Source organism: Triticum urartu, chromosome 2 (genome assembly GCF_003073215.2).
Source record: "Triticum urartu cultivar G1812 chromosome 2, Tu2.1, whole genome shotgun sequence".
NCBI lineage: Eukaryota > Viridiplantae > Streptophyta > Magnoliopsida > Poales > Poaceae > Triticum > Triticum urartu.
The window spans coordinates 473,058,196-473,076,136 of record NC_053023.1 but is presented as its reverse complement, the minus strand read 5'-3'; positions in this window follow the sequence as shown (position 1 = coordinate 473,076,136).

Here is a 17,941-nt window from a genome sequence, read left to right as displayed (position 1 = left end):
ACGTAGTATCGGCCTGAGTCCTCATCGAACTCCCACTTGAGCTTAGTCGAATCTCCTGGAGCGGTATCATCGGTCCCTACATCTGGTTTTGAAGGAAATCTGTGAGTCACAGGGACTCAGCAATCTCACACCCTCGCGATCAAGACTATTTAAGCTTATAGAAAGGGTAAAAGGTATGAGGTGGAGCTGCAGCAAGCACTAGCATATATGGTGGCAAACATACGCAAAAGAGAGCGAGAAGAGAAGGCAAAGGCACGGTTGAGAAACTATGATCAAGAAGTGATCCTAGAACAACCTATGTTCAAGCATAACACAAGACCGTGTTCTCTTCCCGGACTCCGCCGAAAAGAGACCATCACGGCCACACACTCTGTTGATTCATTTTAATTAAGTTAAGCTTTAGGTTTTCTACAACCGAACATTAACAAATTCCCATTTGCCCATAACCGTGGACACGACTTTTGAAAGTTCAAATCCCTGCAGGGGTGTCCCAACTTAGCCCATCACAAGCTCGCATGGTCAACGAAGGATATTCCTTCTCCCAAGACAATCCGATTAGACTCGGAATCCCGGTTACAAGACATCTCGACAATGGTAAAACTAAACAAGCAAAGCCACCCGAATGTGCCGACAAATCCCGATAGGAGCTGCACATATCTCGTTCTCAGGGCACACCGAATTGTCCAAACTTCCGGTAGGCCAGCCCAGAGTTGCCCCTGGTGGCCACCGCCGGCTGACAGGTTGGACCAACACTCAGAGGAGCACTGGCCCGGGGGTTTAAAATAAAGATGACCCTTGAGTCCGCGGAACCCAAGGGAGAAAAGGCTAGGTGGCGAATGGTAAAACCAATGTTGGGCTTTGCTGGAAGAGTTTTATCAAGGAGAACTATCAAGGGGTTCCCATTATAACCCAACCGTGTAAGGAACGCAAAATCAAGGAACATAACACCGGTATGACGGAAACTAGGGCGGCAAGAGTGGAACAAAACACCAGGCATAAGGCCGAGCCTTCCACCCTTTACCAAGTATATAGGTGCATTAAAGTAGACAAGATATAATAATGATATCCCAACAAAAAACATGTTCCAACAAGGAACAAACTCCAATCTTAACCTGCAATTAGCAACGCTATAAGAGGGGCTGAGCAAAGCGGTAACATAGATAAACAACGGTTTGCTAGGACATGGTGGGTTAGAGGTTTGACATGGGCAATATGGGAGGCATGATAAGCAAGTGGTAGGTATCGTAGCATAGGCATAGCAATAGAGCGAGCATCTAGCAAGCAAAGATAGAAGTGATTTCGAGGGTGTGGTCATCTTGCCTACAAAGTTCTCCGAGTTGACGTTAGCTTGATCCTTGTAAGCATACTCAACGGGCTCCTCGATCACGTACTCGTCTCCTAGCTCTACCCAAGCAAGAACACAAGCAAAGGGAGAACACAATCAACCACGTGCAATGCACAAACAACATGATTCAAAACATGGCATGATATGTGGGATGCGACATGCGATGCATATGCATGTTTCGGAAAGGAAAGATTGAACCTGGCCTCAACTTGGAAAACTAAGAGTTCCACTGGAAATAGGAGTTGATTTCGGTCGAAATCGATATAAAGATCACCGGAATCGGATGCACGGTTTGGAAATGACAAGCAAAACACATATGGCACCGATCTGCGATTAACAGCACGAGGCCATCTAAATGCATCAAGAAAATTAAGTTATTGCACTCTAACATAACAACAAAATACATGGAAGGGATCCACTCAAGATGGTTGACAAACTATGAACACTGAGCTACGGCTAATTCACTCAATAGCAGGTTCAAACAAGCATGGCAAAAGTGCAAAAGATATCAGGTTATAGACTTAGTGAAAATAACAACAAGTCAGGAATTTAACATCAGGAAGAAATGTTTAGAGCAAGATAACAACATGCTACAGGAACATATCATGGCAAAGCAAGGCATGGCATGAAGCTACTCAAAGCATACAACAAAAGTCCCTTAGTGACCATAAGCCAAAAGGGATCAGAAAATACAATGACAACCATGTGAACATAGCAATTATCATTAACAGATTCAGACTTAGCAGAAAACTGGAACATGGCAAAACAGATATTAAGTAGGCATGTTTACGAGCTCGATGCACTCACCACAAGGCATTGCATGACAAACTAAGGATACACCCAGCAAGTAGACATGGCATAGAAGCTAAACATGGCAAGAACAACAACATAGCATGCATGGATCAACTACATCAACCTCGGCAAAATGCTTAGCATGTAAACATTCTGCCAGGAACATTTTATAGAAAAAGTAGAGCTCGATTGAGTAAAGCTAGGGTGCTCCATAAATGCAAACAAAGACATGGATCAATAGATCACAACAATATCTACAAAACAGCCTTACTAATTATGCTCAAAAGAGGCATGGATCACTCGGTAGCAACATGAATACATGGCATAAAAATATAATCAGGGAAAAGACTTGGAAGATTTCTCAGTCCCTGAAATCAGCAACATTACGAGAGCTACTTTGCATGCTTGTGTTAGTCACCACAAAGATCACAAAAATGCATGGCATACACCCCTGTAAAGATGGCATGGCATACATCAAAACACATGTAGGGCTCAAGTTCATCGGAGGCACACATCAAACATGGCAAAAATGACAAATGTCCAATTGCGGATAATAAACTGAAACTAACATTGCATAGCCCTCTTGCAACAACATTTAGGGCGTCAAGATGAGCTCAAATGAACATGACGCAATGAGATGAAATGAAGTACTCGTCGAGACGAACAATTTGATATGCTACACGCCCAAAACGAAGCCACAGTTGCAGAGATACGGCATGATGAAAAGTGCATAAAAACTAGGGTTAGGGCAAAAGGTCAACCGGATCCAGATCTGCACGCTTCCCAAGGCGCTCGCCAGAGTACTCGCCGGAACAGTGGATGGAGCTCGCCGGCGTGGGGGAACGTTGGGACGCCGGCGATGAGGACGGGGAGGCCGACGAGGTGGCCGGCGAGGCACGGGCGCGGCGGCTCCGGGCCGGATGCGCGAGGCGGCGCGGCGTCGGAGGTCGCCGGTGGGAGGCGAGCGCGCGGCGAGGCGGTCGATGGCGGCGGCGGCAGGGCGCGCGGCGATGCGGCGGGGCGGCGGCATGACGAAGCTCTCGGGCGGCGGGGACGCTTCGGGCCGGGAGGGCTCTCCCCGGGCCGAGCGGGCCGGAGCGGGTGCGGGTGGCGGCGCGCCACGTGGCGGCACGCCACTGGCTGCAGGCGGCAGCGGCGACTCGTCCGGTGGGAACCGGACGTGTCCGGCGGCGGAGATGGGCGAGGCTAGGGTGAGGGTAGGTAGGGATCCGGAATTTCGGGGGACTGTCTATATATATATAGGTAGAGGGAGCTAGGAGGCTCCAAATTGAGCACGGTTTTCGACCACGCGATCGTGATCGAACGGCCTAGATGATGGAAGGGGTTTAGGTGGGTTTTGGGTCACTTTGGAGAGGTGTTGGGCTGCAACACACACGAGGCCTTTTCGGTCCCTCGGTTAACCGTTGGAGTATTAAACGAAGTCCAAATGGCACGAAACTTGAAAGGTGGTCTACCGGTAGTAAACCAAGGCCGCTTGGCAAGTCTCGGTCCAATCCGAAAATGTTTAACACCCACACATGAAAAGAGGTAGAAAGGGACACCGAAGGACGTAGGAGCGCCGGAATGCAAAACGGACAACGGGGAAAATGCTCGAATGCATGAGACAAACACGTATGCAAATGCGATGCACATGATGACATGATATGAGATGCATGACAAAGACAAAAGCACACGAATACAAAAACCCGACAACGAGGAAATATCATAACTTAGTGCCGAAAAAGGCAAGAGTTGGAATACAAATATGGAATGTTACATACGGGGTGTTACAACACTCCACCACTACGAAAGGATCTCGTCCCAAGATCTTGGACTGGAAAAACTCCGGGTACTCAGAACGGAGGTGGTCCTCGCGTTCCCAGGTGGCTTCACGGTCGGAATGATGTGACCACTTGACTTTCAGGAATTTGATAGACTTGTTACGAGTCTTGCGCTCAGTTTCTTCAAGAATAGCAACGGGGTGCTCATGATAAGACAGGTCTTCTTGGAGATGATTCTCTTCGAAGTTGACGGTGCGGTCAGGAGTCTTGAAACACTTGCAGAGTTGACATACATGAAACACATCGTGCATGTTTGCAAAGTTGGATGGAAGATCAAGTTGATAGGCGAGATCGCCTCTTTTGCCAATGATCTTGAAAGGGCCCACGTATCTAGGGGCAAGCTTCCCTTTGATACCGAAGCGACGAGTACCTTTCATTGGAGAGACGCGAAGGTAGACATGGTCTCCGATCTCGAAAGCCAAGCGACGATGCTTGCTATCATAGTAACTCTTCTGGCGCGATTGCGCGGCTTTGAGATTTTCACGAATGACTTTGCACATTTCTTCAGCCTCTGTGATCAAGTCATTTCCAAGAAGTTGACGTTCACCAGTCTCTGACCAGTTAAGAGGAGTACGGCACTTCCTGCCATAGAGAATCTTGAATGGGGCCTTGCACGAACTCGCTTGGAAGCTATTGTTGTAGGATAACTCGGCATATGGAAGACAATCTTCCCAATTCATACCGAAAGAGATGACACATGCCCTGAGCATATCTTCAAGAATTTGATTGACTCGCTCGACTTGGCCACTGGTTTGAGGATGAAAAGTTGTGTTGAAGCGAATGTTGGTGCCCATGGCCTTCTGAAAAGAATCCCAGAACTTGGAGGTGAAGATGCTCCCATGATCTGAAGATATCAACTGCGGAATGCCGTGCAAGGAGACAATCCTGGAGGTATATAGCTCTGCCAACTGAGCTGCTGTGATAGATTCTTTGATAGGAAGAAAATGAGCCACTTTAGTGAGCTTGTCGATGACAACGAAGATAGCATCATTGCCACGCTTGGACTTGGAAAATCCAGTCACGAAGTCCATCTCAATGTGGTCAAACTTCCATTCTGGAATGGCAAGTGGTTGGAGGAGACCAGCTGGTCGTTGGTGTTCTGCTTTCACTCTTCTGCAGACATCACATTCATTCACAAACTGAGCAATCTCACGCTTCATTCGAGTCCACCAATACGACTGCTTGAGGTCCTAGTACATCTTTGTACTTCCAGGGTGAATAGAGAGGAGTGAATTGTGAGCCTTGTTCATAATGACTTTACAAAGGTCACCTTTAGGAACAACAATGCGATCCTCGAAGAATAGAGTATCCTTGTCATCAAGACGATAGAACTTGTACTTGGGTTGACTCTTGGCAATCCCAATCTTCACCTTCTTCACCATAGCATCAAGAAGTTGAGCCTCATGAATCTGATCTTTCAAAGTAGGAGAGACTTGGAGGTTGGCAAGAAATCCTTGAGGAACAACTTGAATATTGAGTTTGCGGAAAGCTTCACAAAGCTCCGGTTGGTAGGGCTTGATAATCAAACTGTTGCAGTAAGCCTTCCTGCTCAATGCATCAGCAATTACGTTGGCCTTGCCTGGAGTATATTCAATACTCGGATTATACTCTTGAATCATCTCGACCCAACGAGTCTGCCTGAGGTTGAGGTTTGGCTGAGTGAAGATGTACTTGAGACTCTTATGATCAGTGAAGATGTCCACTTTTCTTCCCAATAAGAGATGTCTCCAAGTTAAAAGAGCATGGACAACTGCCGCCAACTCGAGGTCATGAGTGGGGTAGTTATTTTCGTTGGGCTTCAACTGGCAAGAGTTATAGGCCACAACTTTCTTCTCTTGCATCAACACTGCACCAAGACCTTGAAGGGAAGCATCATAGAAGACCTCAAACGGTTTGGATTCATCAGGAGGAGTCAAACTAGAGCAGTAACTAACTTCTCTTTCAGGGTATTGAAAGCGATGTCACATTCAGGAGACCAGACATACTTCACATGCTTCTGGAGAAGGTTGGAAAGAGGCTTCGTGATCTTTGAGAAGTTCTCAACGAACCTTTGATAATAACTTGCGAGCCCAAGGAAGCTACAGAGTTGCTTCACGTTCTGAGGTGGTTCCTAATTCACAATTGCAGACACCTTCTCAGGATTAACAGCTATGCCCTTGGCAGAGATGATATGTCCAAGGTAGAGAAACTCATCGAGCCAAAACTCGCACTTTGAAAACTTCGCATAGAACTGATGTTCTCTGAGTTTATCCAGCACCAATCTCAAGTGCTTGGCATGATCCTCCTTGTTCTTGGAAAAGACTAAAATGTCATCGAGGTAGACCAAGACGAAGTCATTTGTGTAGGCGTTGAAGATGAAGTTCATCATGCGAGAGAATGTTGGAGGAGCATTGACAAGGCCGAAAGACATGACAGTGTATTCTGATGAACCATAACTTGTTTTGAATGTTGTCTTAGGGATATCTTCTTCACGAATGCGAATCTGATGATAGCCCATACGGAGATCAAGCTTGGAGAATACTTGAGCACATTTGAGTTGTTCGAAAAGCTCGTTGATGTTGGGAAGTGGGTACTTGTTCTTTATGGTCTTCTTGTTCAATGGACGGTAGTCGACACAAAGTCGATCCGTTCCATCCTTCTTCTTGACGAAAAGAACACCACAACCCCATGGAGAAGAACTTGGTCTGATGAGACCCATACGTTCTTGAATATCGAGTTGTTTCTTCAGCTCCTTCAACTCTTCAGGTCCAAGCTTGTAAGGACGTTTGCAAACAGGTTCCGTGCCAGGCTCAAGATCGATGACGAATTCAACTGGCTGGTGCGGAGGCATTCCTGGAAGCTCTTCTGGAAAGACGTCTTGATATTCACAAACCACTGGAATCTGAGAAATGGCATCTAGCTCGCCCTTCTTGTTGAGAGAAAACAGTCGAATGGTATCATCACGAGCGGCAAAGACGATTACATCCTCAGATGAATGTGTCAAATGAATCTGCCTGGTAGCACAATCAAGTTGAGCCTTGTGCTTAGAAAGCCAATCCATTCCGAGAATAAGATCAATATCTGAGTTCCCAAGGACCATTGGAGAAGACAGAAACTTATAGTCGCCCAACGTGATAGAAACTTTCGGAACCACGTAGCTTGCGTGCAAGCATTTACCCGGTGAGACAACTGCTAACGGTCTATGCAAATCTTGGAAAGCCAACTCATGCTTAGATGCAAAAGGTCTCAAGATGAAACAATGTGATGCACTAGTGTCAAAAAGAACTTTTGCAGGAATATCGTTAACAGGAAGGTTACCCATGATCACATCTGACGAGTCCTCTGCCTAAGCTGCGTTCATCATGTTGACCTTTGCAAACTTGGGATTATGCTTGACCACTGCAGTGCTAGCAGACCTCACGGGAGGAGGAGGAGGAAGACGCCTCTGATTGAAGCATTTGTTGGCATAGTGACCCTTCTGCTGACACTTGTTGCACATGACCTCTGAAAGAGGACGGTGATATGGAGCACTTGATCTTGGAGCATGAGACGAAGTCTTGTTCTGAAAGCCTGGGGTGGGGGGGGGGGGAAGATCCATTGCCACCTTTGCTCTTCTGCTGATAAGGATGACGGAACGGAGGAGGAGGAGGCAACCAATACTTTTGCTGCATAGTTGCCACTTGAGTTGAGGAAGAAGGAGTTGCATCTCTGACTCGCTTCTTGGAAGCATCGCACTTGAGTTGAGCAGTCTCTTGTTTCAGTGCCATGTTGTAAAACTCATCGTACTTCTGTGGCTCAAAAAGCACGAGAGCTAGTTGAAGATCTTCTCTGAGGCCACCTCTGAACTGATAAATCATGCTCTTCTTGGACGTCTTGCTTAGCGAAACGGGCGAGCTTCTGGAACATGATGCTATACTGGTAAACAGACAAGCTGCCTTGCTTCAGATTGCGGAACTCCTCACGCTTGCTCTCAACAACACTCTGAGGAATGTGGTGAGCTTTGAAGTCTTGACGGAATTCATCCCAGGTAATCACACGACCTCCTCTGGAATCTTTGTATTGCTGATACCATTCTGCAGCTTGGTCTTTGAGTTGGAACGAGGCAAACTTGACAAAGTCCTCAGGCCTGACGTTGCTGCACTCGAAATGCTTGCAGATATCCACGAGCCAATCATCAGCGTCTATTGCCTCGACACAGTTACTAAAGGTCTTTGGTTGGTTTGCGAGGAACTGGTTGAGTGTAGCAAACTGATTCTGATTGTTGCCATGGCCTTGATTCCCTTGGTTGCGCTCTTGCAAAATTTGCATGATCAGCTGCGTGTTTGCATTGGTAGCGGCCATCAATGCTTGCCATGCCTCCGGAGGTGGAGGTGGTGGTGGCGGTTCAGGATTCTGACGCGTTGGAGGAGCCATCCTGAAGAGGGTGACATCCGTTAGCATCTTGACAGACATATATTCAAGCTGAATCAAATGGATCAAAATTGCAAAAAATAGTCTTAACATCCGAACAAAATGAACGAATGCATTCCAATTGAAATGGTCACACTTCCATAAATTGAGAAGCCACTTAGATAGAGGTAGAAGAATAAAACAACAAGGTACAGACAAGAACAAATACTTGGTGAGGATTACCCAATCACAAACCAAATATCCGCGGAAGTAATACTAGAGCTACATGAATTCCCACCTATGAAACTCCCGAACCTTTCCGGCTATGCAATCAGGTGTTGGGGATACAGGGGAAGCATAATATCTCACCCAAAGCTAGCAAATCCTACATCCAGTTGTATCCATCCTTCAACACATAACAAAGAAACCTTCGGAAATCATTTACCTCAACCTTCGAAAAGCATCTGTTATACGAGTTATGGCGATACTCCCGAACTCCCGCCCCAGTACTGGGTGGCGTCAAGGTTATATCACCAACAACTGCATAAAAGAGATTTTTTATGTCGGCGAAACTCAGGTATTCCAGAATTGCAACGATAAAATTGTGACGACAACACCTCGGAGCTCAACTCCCGGGACACTGCCACAACCCCTAAATGTCAGGAGGCACCAAGAACAATGTTCTCGTCACAAAACTATCGGAATGATTCCAAGATGCCCACGTGATCCTAAATTTTTTTAGTGAAATTTGAGAAAAGAAGAGTCAAAACCTACGTCAGGATGCCTCACCAGAGCGACAAAGGGACTGAGGAGTAAAAAGAATCCTACTCTCTGATATATAAATCCTAAATGACTCAAAACATTTTTCTAGACTCAACAACGCCAATGATTCGATCAAGCAGGGGGCTCCTAAGTCAGGGAAGGATCTGATTACCAACTTGTAACGCCCATGATGCGGCTATATATCCCACGTGTCGAAGTACGACTTAGAGGCATAACCGCATTGTAAGCAATGTCGCAAGTGAGGTAATCTTCACACAACCCATGTAATGAATAAGGGAATAAGATACATAGTTGGCTTACACTCGCCACGTCACACAATAGCATAAATACCGTTACATTCATCCAGATACACTCAAGGTCCGACTATGGAACCAAAATAAAGAACAACCCCCAAATGCGACAAAGTCCCCGATCGCCCCAACTGGGCACCACTACTGATCGTTTGGAAAAGAAACGTAGTATCGGCCTGAGTCCTCATCGAACTCCCACTTGAGCTTAGTCGAATCTCCTGGAGCGGTATCATCGGTCCCTGCATCTGGTTTTGAAGGAAATCTGTGAGTCACGGGGACTCAGCAATCTCACACCCTCGCGATCAAGACTATTTAAGCTTATAGGAAGGGTAAAAGGTATGAGGTGGAGCTGCAGCAAGCACTAGCATATATGGTGGCAAACATATGCAAAAGAGAGCGAGAAGAGAAGGCAAAGGCACGGTTGAGAAACTATGATCAAGAAGTGATCCTAGAACAACCTACGTTCAAGCATAACACAAGACCGTGTTCTCTTCCCGGACTCCGCCGAAAAGAGACCATCACGGCCACACACTCTGTTGATTCATTTTAATTAAGTTAAGCTTTAGGTTTTCTACAACCGAACATTAACAAATTCCCATCTGCCCATAACCGTGGACACGACTTTTGAAAGTTCAAATCCCTGCAGGGGTGTCCCAACTTAGCCCATCACAAGCTCGCATGGTCAACGAAGGATATTCCTTCTCCCAAGACAATCCGATTAGACTCGGAATCCCGGTTACAAGACATCTCGACAATGGTAAAACTAAACAAGCAAAGCCACCCGAATGTGCCGACAAATCCCGATAGGAGCTGCACATATCTCGTTCTCAGGGCACACCGAATTGTCCAAACTTCCGGTAGGCCAGCCCAGAGTTGCCCCTGGTGGCCACCGCCGGCTGACAGGTTGGACCAACACTCAGAGGAGCACTGGCCCGGGGGTTTAAAATAAAGATGACCCTTGAGTCCGTGAAACCCAAGGGAAAAGGCTAGGTGGCGAATGGTAAAACCAATGTTGGGCTTTGCTGGAAGAGTTTTATTCAAGGCGAACTGTCAAAGGGTTCCCATTATAGCCCAACCGTGTACGGAATGCAAAATCAAGGAACATAACACCGGTATGACGGAAACTAGGGCGGCAAGAGTGGAACAAAATACCAGGCATAAGGCCGAGCCTTCCACCCTTTACCAAGTATATAGGTGCATTAAAGTAGACAAGATATAATAATGATATCCCAACAAAAAACATGTTCTAACAAGGAACAAACTCCAATCTTCACCTGCAATTAGCAACGCTATAAGAGGGGCTGAGCAAAGCGGTAACATAGCTAAACAACGGTTTGCTAGGACATGGTGGGTTAGAGGTTTGACATGGCAATATGGGAGGCATGATAAGCAAGTGGTAGGTATCGTAGCATAGGCATAGCAATAGAGCGAGCATCTAGCAAGCAAAGACAAAAGTGATTTCGAGGGTATGGTCATCTTGCCTGCAAAGTTCTCCGAGTTGACGTTAGCTTGATCCTCGTAAGCGTACTCAACGGGCTCCTCGATCACGTACTCGTCTCCCGGCTCTACCCAAGCAAGAACACAAGCAAAGGTAGAACACAATCAACCACGTGCAATGCACAAACAACATGATGCAAAACATGGCATGATATGCGAGATGCGACATGCGATGCATATGCATGTTTCGGAAAGGAAAGATTGAACCTGGCCTAAACTTGGAAAGCCAAGAGTGCCACTGGAAAGAGGAGTTGATTTCGGTTGAAATCGATATAAAGATCACCGGAATCGGATGCACGGTTTGGAAATGACAAGCAAAACAAATATGGCACCGATCTGCGATTAACAGCACGAGGCCGTCTAAATGCATCAAGAAAATTAAGCTACTGCACTCTAACATAACAACAAAATACATGGCAGGGATCCACTGAAGATGCTTGACAAAAGATGAACACTGAGCTACAGCTAATTCACTCAATAGCAGGTTCAAACAAGCATGACAAAAGTGCAAAAGATATCAGGTTACAGACTTAGTGAAAATAACAAGTCAGGAATTTAATATCAGGAAGCAATGTTTAGAGTAAGATAACAACATGCTACAGGAATATATCATGACAAAGCAAGGCATGGCATGAAGCTACTCAAAGCATACAACAAAAGTCCCTTACTGACCATAAGCCAAAAGGGATCAGAAAATACAATGACAACCACGTGAACATAGCAATTATCGTTAACAGATTCAGACTTAGCAGAAAATTGGAACATGGCAAAACAGATATTAAGTAGGCATGTTTACGAGCTCGATGCACTCACCACAAGGCATTGCATGGCAAACATACACCCAGCAAGTAGACATGGCATAGAAGCTAAACATGGCAAGAACAACAACATAGCATGCATGGATCAACTACAACAACCTCGACAAAATGCTTAGCATGTAAACATTCTCCCAGGAACATTTTATAGCAAAAGTAAAACTCGATTGAGTCAAGCTAGGGTGCTCCATAAATGCAAACAAAGATATGGATGGATAAAGCACAACAATATCTACAAAATATCCTTACTGATCATGCTCAAAAGAGTTATGGATCACTCTGTAGCAACATGAATACATGGCATAAAAATATAATCAGGGAAAAGACTTAGAAGATTTCTAAGTCCCTGAAATCAGCAACATTACGAGAGCTACTTTGCATGCTTGTGCTAGGCACCACAGAAATCACAAAAATACATGGCATACATCCCTATAAAGATGGCATGGCATACTTCAAAACACATGTAGGGCTCAAGTTCATCAGAGGCACACATCAAACATGGCAAAAATGACAAATGTCCAATTGTTGATAATAAACTGAAACTAACATTGCATAGCCCTCTTGCAACAACGTTTAGGGCATCAAGATGAGCTCAAATAAACATGATGCAATGAGATGAAATGAAGTACTCATCGAGATGAACAATTTGATATGCTACACACCCAAAACGGAGCCACGATTGCAGAGATACGGCATGATGAAAAGTGCATAAAAACTAGGGTTAGGGCAAAAGGTCAACCAGATCCAGATCTGCACGCTTCCCGAGGCGCTCGCCGGAGTACTCACCGGAACTGTGGGATGGATCTCGCCGGCGCGGGGGAACGTCGGGACACCGGCGACGAGGTGGCCGGCGCGGCGCGGGCGCGGCGGCTCCGGGCCGGATGCGCGAGGCAGCGCGGCGTCGGAGGTCGCGGGTGGGGCGGCGAGCGCGCGGCGAGGCGTTCGACGGCGGCGGCGGCAGGGCGCGCGGCGAGGCGGTGGGGCGCTGGCGCGACGAAGCTCTCGGGCGGCAGGGACGCTTCGGGCCGGGAGGGCTCTGCCCAGGCCGAGCAGGCCGGAGCGGGTGCGGGTGGCGGCGTGCCACGTGGCGGCACGCCACTGGCTGCGGGCGGCGGCGGTGACTCGTCCGGTAGGAACCGGACATGTCCGGTGGCGGAGATGGGCGAGGCTAGGGTTAGGGTAGGTAGGGATCCGAAATTTCGGGAGAGTGTCTATATATATAGGTAGAGGGAGCTAGGAGGCTCCAAATTGAGCACGGTTTTCGGCCACGCGATCGTGATCGAATGGCCTAGATGATGGAAGGGGTTTAGGTGGGTTTTGGGTCACTTTGGAGAGGTGTTGGAGAGGCTTCAAAACTTTAAGCACATAGAGAGGAAACTTGATATTATTACAATTCCTACAAGCATATATTCCTCCCTCATAATAATTTTCAGTAGCATCATGAATGAATTCAACAATAGAACCAGCACCTAAAGCATTCTTTTCATGATCTACAAGCATAGACTTTTTATTACTCTCCACATAAGCAAAATTCTTCTCATGAATAATAGTGGGAGAAAACTCAACAAAATAATTATCATGTGAGGCATAATCCAATTGAAAACTAAAATCATGATGACAAGTTTCATGGATATCATTATTCTTAATAGCATACAAGTCATCACAATAATCATCATAGATAGCAACTTTGTTCTCATAATCAATTGGAACCTCTTCCGAAATAGTGGAATCATTACTAAATAAAGCCATGACCTCTCCAAATCCACTTTCATCAATATAATCATCATAAATAGGAGGCATGCTTTCATCATAATAAATTTGCTCATCAAAACTTGGGGGACAAAAAATATCATATTCATCAAACATAGCTTCCCCAAGCTTGTGGCTTTGCATATCATTAGTATCATGGATATTCAAGGAATTCATACTAACAACATTGCAATCATGCTCATCATTCAAATATTTAGTGGCAAACATTTTAATGCATTCTTCTTCTAACACTTCGGCACAATTATCGGAATCCTTATTTTCATGATAGATATTAAAAAGATGAAGCATATGAGGTACCCTTAATTCCATATTTTTGTAGTTTTGTTTTTTGAACTAAACTAGTGATAAAACAAGAAACAAAAAGATTCTATTGCAAGATCTAAAGATATACCTTCAAGCGCTAACCTCCCCGGCAACGGCGCCAGAAAAGAGCTTGATATCTACTACACAACCTTCTTCTTATAGACATTGTTGGGCCTCCAAGTGCAGAGGTTTGTAGGACAGTAGCAAATTTCCTCAAGTGGATGACCTAAGGTTTATCAATCCATAGGAGGCGTAGGATGAAGATGGTCTCTCTCAAGCAACCATGCAACCAAACAACAAAGAGTCTCTTGTGTCCCCAACACACCCAATACAATGGTAAATTTTATAGGTGCACTAGTTCGGCGAAGAGATGGTGATACAAGTGGTATATGGATGGTAGATAAAGGTTTTTGTAATCTGAAAATATAAAAACAGCAAGGTAATTAATGATAAAAGTGAGCACAAACGGTATTGCAATGCGTTGAAACAAGGCCTAGGGTTCATAATTTCACTAGTGCAAGTTCTCTCAACAATAATAACATAATTGGATCACATAACTATCCCTCAACATGCAACAAAGATTCACTCCAAAGCCACTAATAGTAGAGAACAAACGAAGAGATTATGGTAGGGTACGAAACCACCTCAAAGTTATTCTGTCCAATCAATCTGTTGGGCTATTCCTATAAGTGTCACAAACAGCCCTAGAGTTCATACTAGAATAACACCTTAAGACACAAATCAACCAAAACCCTAATGTCACCTAGATACTCCAATGTCACCTCAAGTATCCGTGGGTATGATTATACGATATGCATCACACAATCTCAAATTCATCTATTCAAACCAACACAAAGTACTTCAAAGAGTGCCCTGAAGATTCTACCGGAGAGTCAAGACGAAAACGTGTGCCAACCCCTATGCATAGGTTCATGGGCGGAACCCGCAAGTTGATCACCAAAACATACATCAAGTGAATTAATAGAATACCCCATTGTCACCACGGGTATCCCACGCAAGACATACATCAAGTGTTCTCAAATCCTTAAAGACTCAATCCGATAAGATAACTTCAAAGGGAAAAATCAATCCATTACAAGAGAGTAGAGGGGGAGAAACATCATAAGATCCAACTACAATAGCAAAGCTCGCGATACATCAAGATCGTACTACCTCAAGAACACGAGAGAGAGAGATCAAACACATAGCTACTGGTACATACCCTCAGCCCCGAGGGAGAACTACTCCCTCCTTGTCATGGAGAGCACCAGGATGATGAAGATGGCCACCGGAGAGGTATTCCCCCTCCGGCAGGGTGCCGGAACGGATCTAGATTGGTTTTCGGTGGCTACGGAGTCTTCTGGTGGCGGAAGTCCCGATCTATTGTGCTCCCCGAAGTTTTTAGGGTATATGGGTATATATGGGAGGAAGAAGTACGTCGGTGGACCTCTGGGCTGTCCACGAGGCAAGGGGTGCGCCCAGGGGGTGGGCGCGCCCCCCACCCTCGTGGGCAGGCCGGGACTCTCCTGGTCCAACTCCGATACTCCGTGGGCTTCTTCCGGTCCAAAAATAAGTTCCGTGAAGTTTCAGGTCAATTGGACTCCGTTTGATTTTCCTTTTCTGCGATACTCTAAAACAAGGAAAAAAAACAAAAACTGGCACTGGGCTCTGGGTTAATAGGTTAGTCCCAAAAATAATATAAAGTGTATAATAAAGCTCATAAACATCCAAAACGGATAATATAATAGCATGGAACAATCAAAAATTATAGATACGTTGGAGACGTATCACCCACCTATATGATCAACGGGTCGGGTTTGAGTGTATCCATGGGCACATAATTATAACCTTGCCCTATCCATGACTAGCCGGGTAGAGTTCGAGTATTACCCATAGGTAGGAAAGTTTGCCCATACCCTACCCATGTGGGTCAGATACCCATGCCCATGGGTAAAATTGTCGTCCTCAAAAAAATATTTAATTTTTAACAAATGAAAATTGAGAGTTTTCTTGTTGAAAAAATAGTACCCGACAATACGGGCGCACATTCTCACACTCACACACACAATCCTATGAAGACAAGCACCGCAACTCTATACCCCTATGAACACCTCCCACGGATGGAGCTGCCGGACCATGAGATTGGCATAGTTGCTACAAGCTCCTCGTAGTTGATGGCCACCGGCCGAATGAATAGCATGGAAGAGCCTGAAATAAATCCAGAAAACATGTGAGCACCCGTGTCATGTCTTGGACTTGAACCCGGGTGAATTGATTCCATCATAAGAAACCTAACCATTTAAGTTAAGTTTAGTTCATGAAAATTGAGAGTATTTGTGAGATGGTAAAGATATAGTATCTAAAATGAAAACACGTAGTACATTTTCAATGCATATTTGAATTATAATTTTAAAATGTTTTTGGAGAATTTCAATTCTTGAGATCTTTTGTAAATGAGCATTTTTTTAGCTTGGAACGTTTCATTCCATTAAGCAACATGCCGAGCAAAATCGCTGGCAATGAAATACTTGGAGGCCCCATGTTCAAAACTTTCCTTTTGTGTATGGAAGTACTTAGGTTCACACGAAAATCTCATGGTTTATCCCAAATAAAGAAAGAAAAAGCATGGGTATGTCCTACGATGCAACCAGACATCATACATTCTAGAAGAAAAGTAAAGGCACACCTCTAAATGTGCTACTCCTCTAAATGTGCTACTCTTTGTTCGACATCTAGTACTACAGTACTGGTAAATACCTTGCAATGTTAAGGACTACAATGGTTATTAAAAGGTTACTCTCTTTTGCACATGCATCCACCAAGTTTTTTCCAAACCACATTGCCACAAACGTTAGCACCATCTACTACATATGTTTATGATGACTACTGTTACTTCTTGAGCTTGTGTTGGTTCTTTTTCCCTTGAAGAGAAAAGGGTGATGCGGCAAAGTAGCAATAAGTATTTCCCTCGGTTTGAGAACCAATGTACCAATCCAGTAGGAGACAATGCACAAGTCACCGAATACCTGCACAAGCAAACAAACAACTTGCACCAAACGCGATAAAGGGCTTTTCAATCCCTTCACGGTTACTTGCAAAAGTGAGATTTGATAGAGATAGATAAACGGTAAAGTAAATATTTTTGGTTTATAGATTGGAAAGTAAAATATTGCAAAAAGAGTAAATCGGAAACTAAAATTATAGATCGGAAACTTATATGATGGAAAATAGACCCGGGGGCCATAGGTTTCACTAGAGGCTTCTCTCAAGATAGCAAATAATACGATGGGTTAACAAATTACTGCCGAGCAATTGATAGAAAAGCGCAAAGTTATGACGACATATAAGGCAATGATCATGAATATAGGCATCATGTTCATGTCAAGTAGACCGAAACAATTCTGCATCTACTACTATTACTCCACACATCGACCGCTATCCAGCATGCATCTAGAGTATTAAGTTCATAAAGAACGAAGTAACGCATTAAGTAAGATGACATGATGTAGAGGAATGAAATCAAGCAATATGATGAAAACTCCATCTTTTTATCCTCGATGGCAACAATACAATACGTGCCTTGCTGCCCCTACTATCACAGGGAAAGGACACCGCAAGATTGAACCCAAAGCTAAGCACTTCTCCCATTGCAAGAAAAATTAATCTAGTTGGCCAAACCAAACGGATAGTTCGAAGAGAATTACAAAGATATCAAATCATGCATAAAAGAATTTAGAGAAGATTCAAATAATATTCATAGATAAGTTGATCATAAATCCACAATTCATCGGATCTCGGCAAACACACCACAAAAGAATATTACATTGAATAGATCTCCAAGAACATCGAGGAGCGCATGGTATTGCGAATCAAAGAGAGAGAAGAAGTCATCTAACTACTAGCTATGGACCCGTAGGTCTGAGGTAAACTACTCATGCTTCATCAGAAGGGCAATAGAGTTGATGTAGAAGCCCTCCGTGATGGAATCCCCCTCCGGTAGGATGCCGGAAAAGGCTCCTAGATGGGATCTCATGGGTACAGAAGGTTGCGGCAGCGAAAAAGTGTTTTCGTGGAATGCCCCTATTGGTTTGGGGATATACGGGAATATATATGCGCAGAAACTAGGTCAGGGAGTGC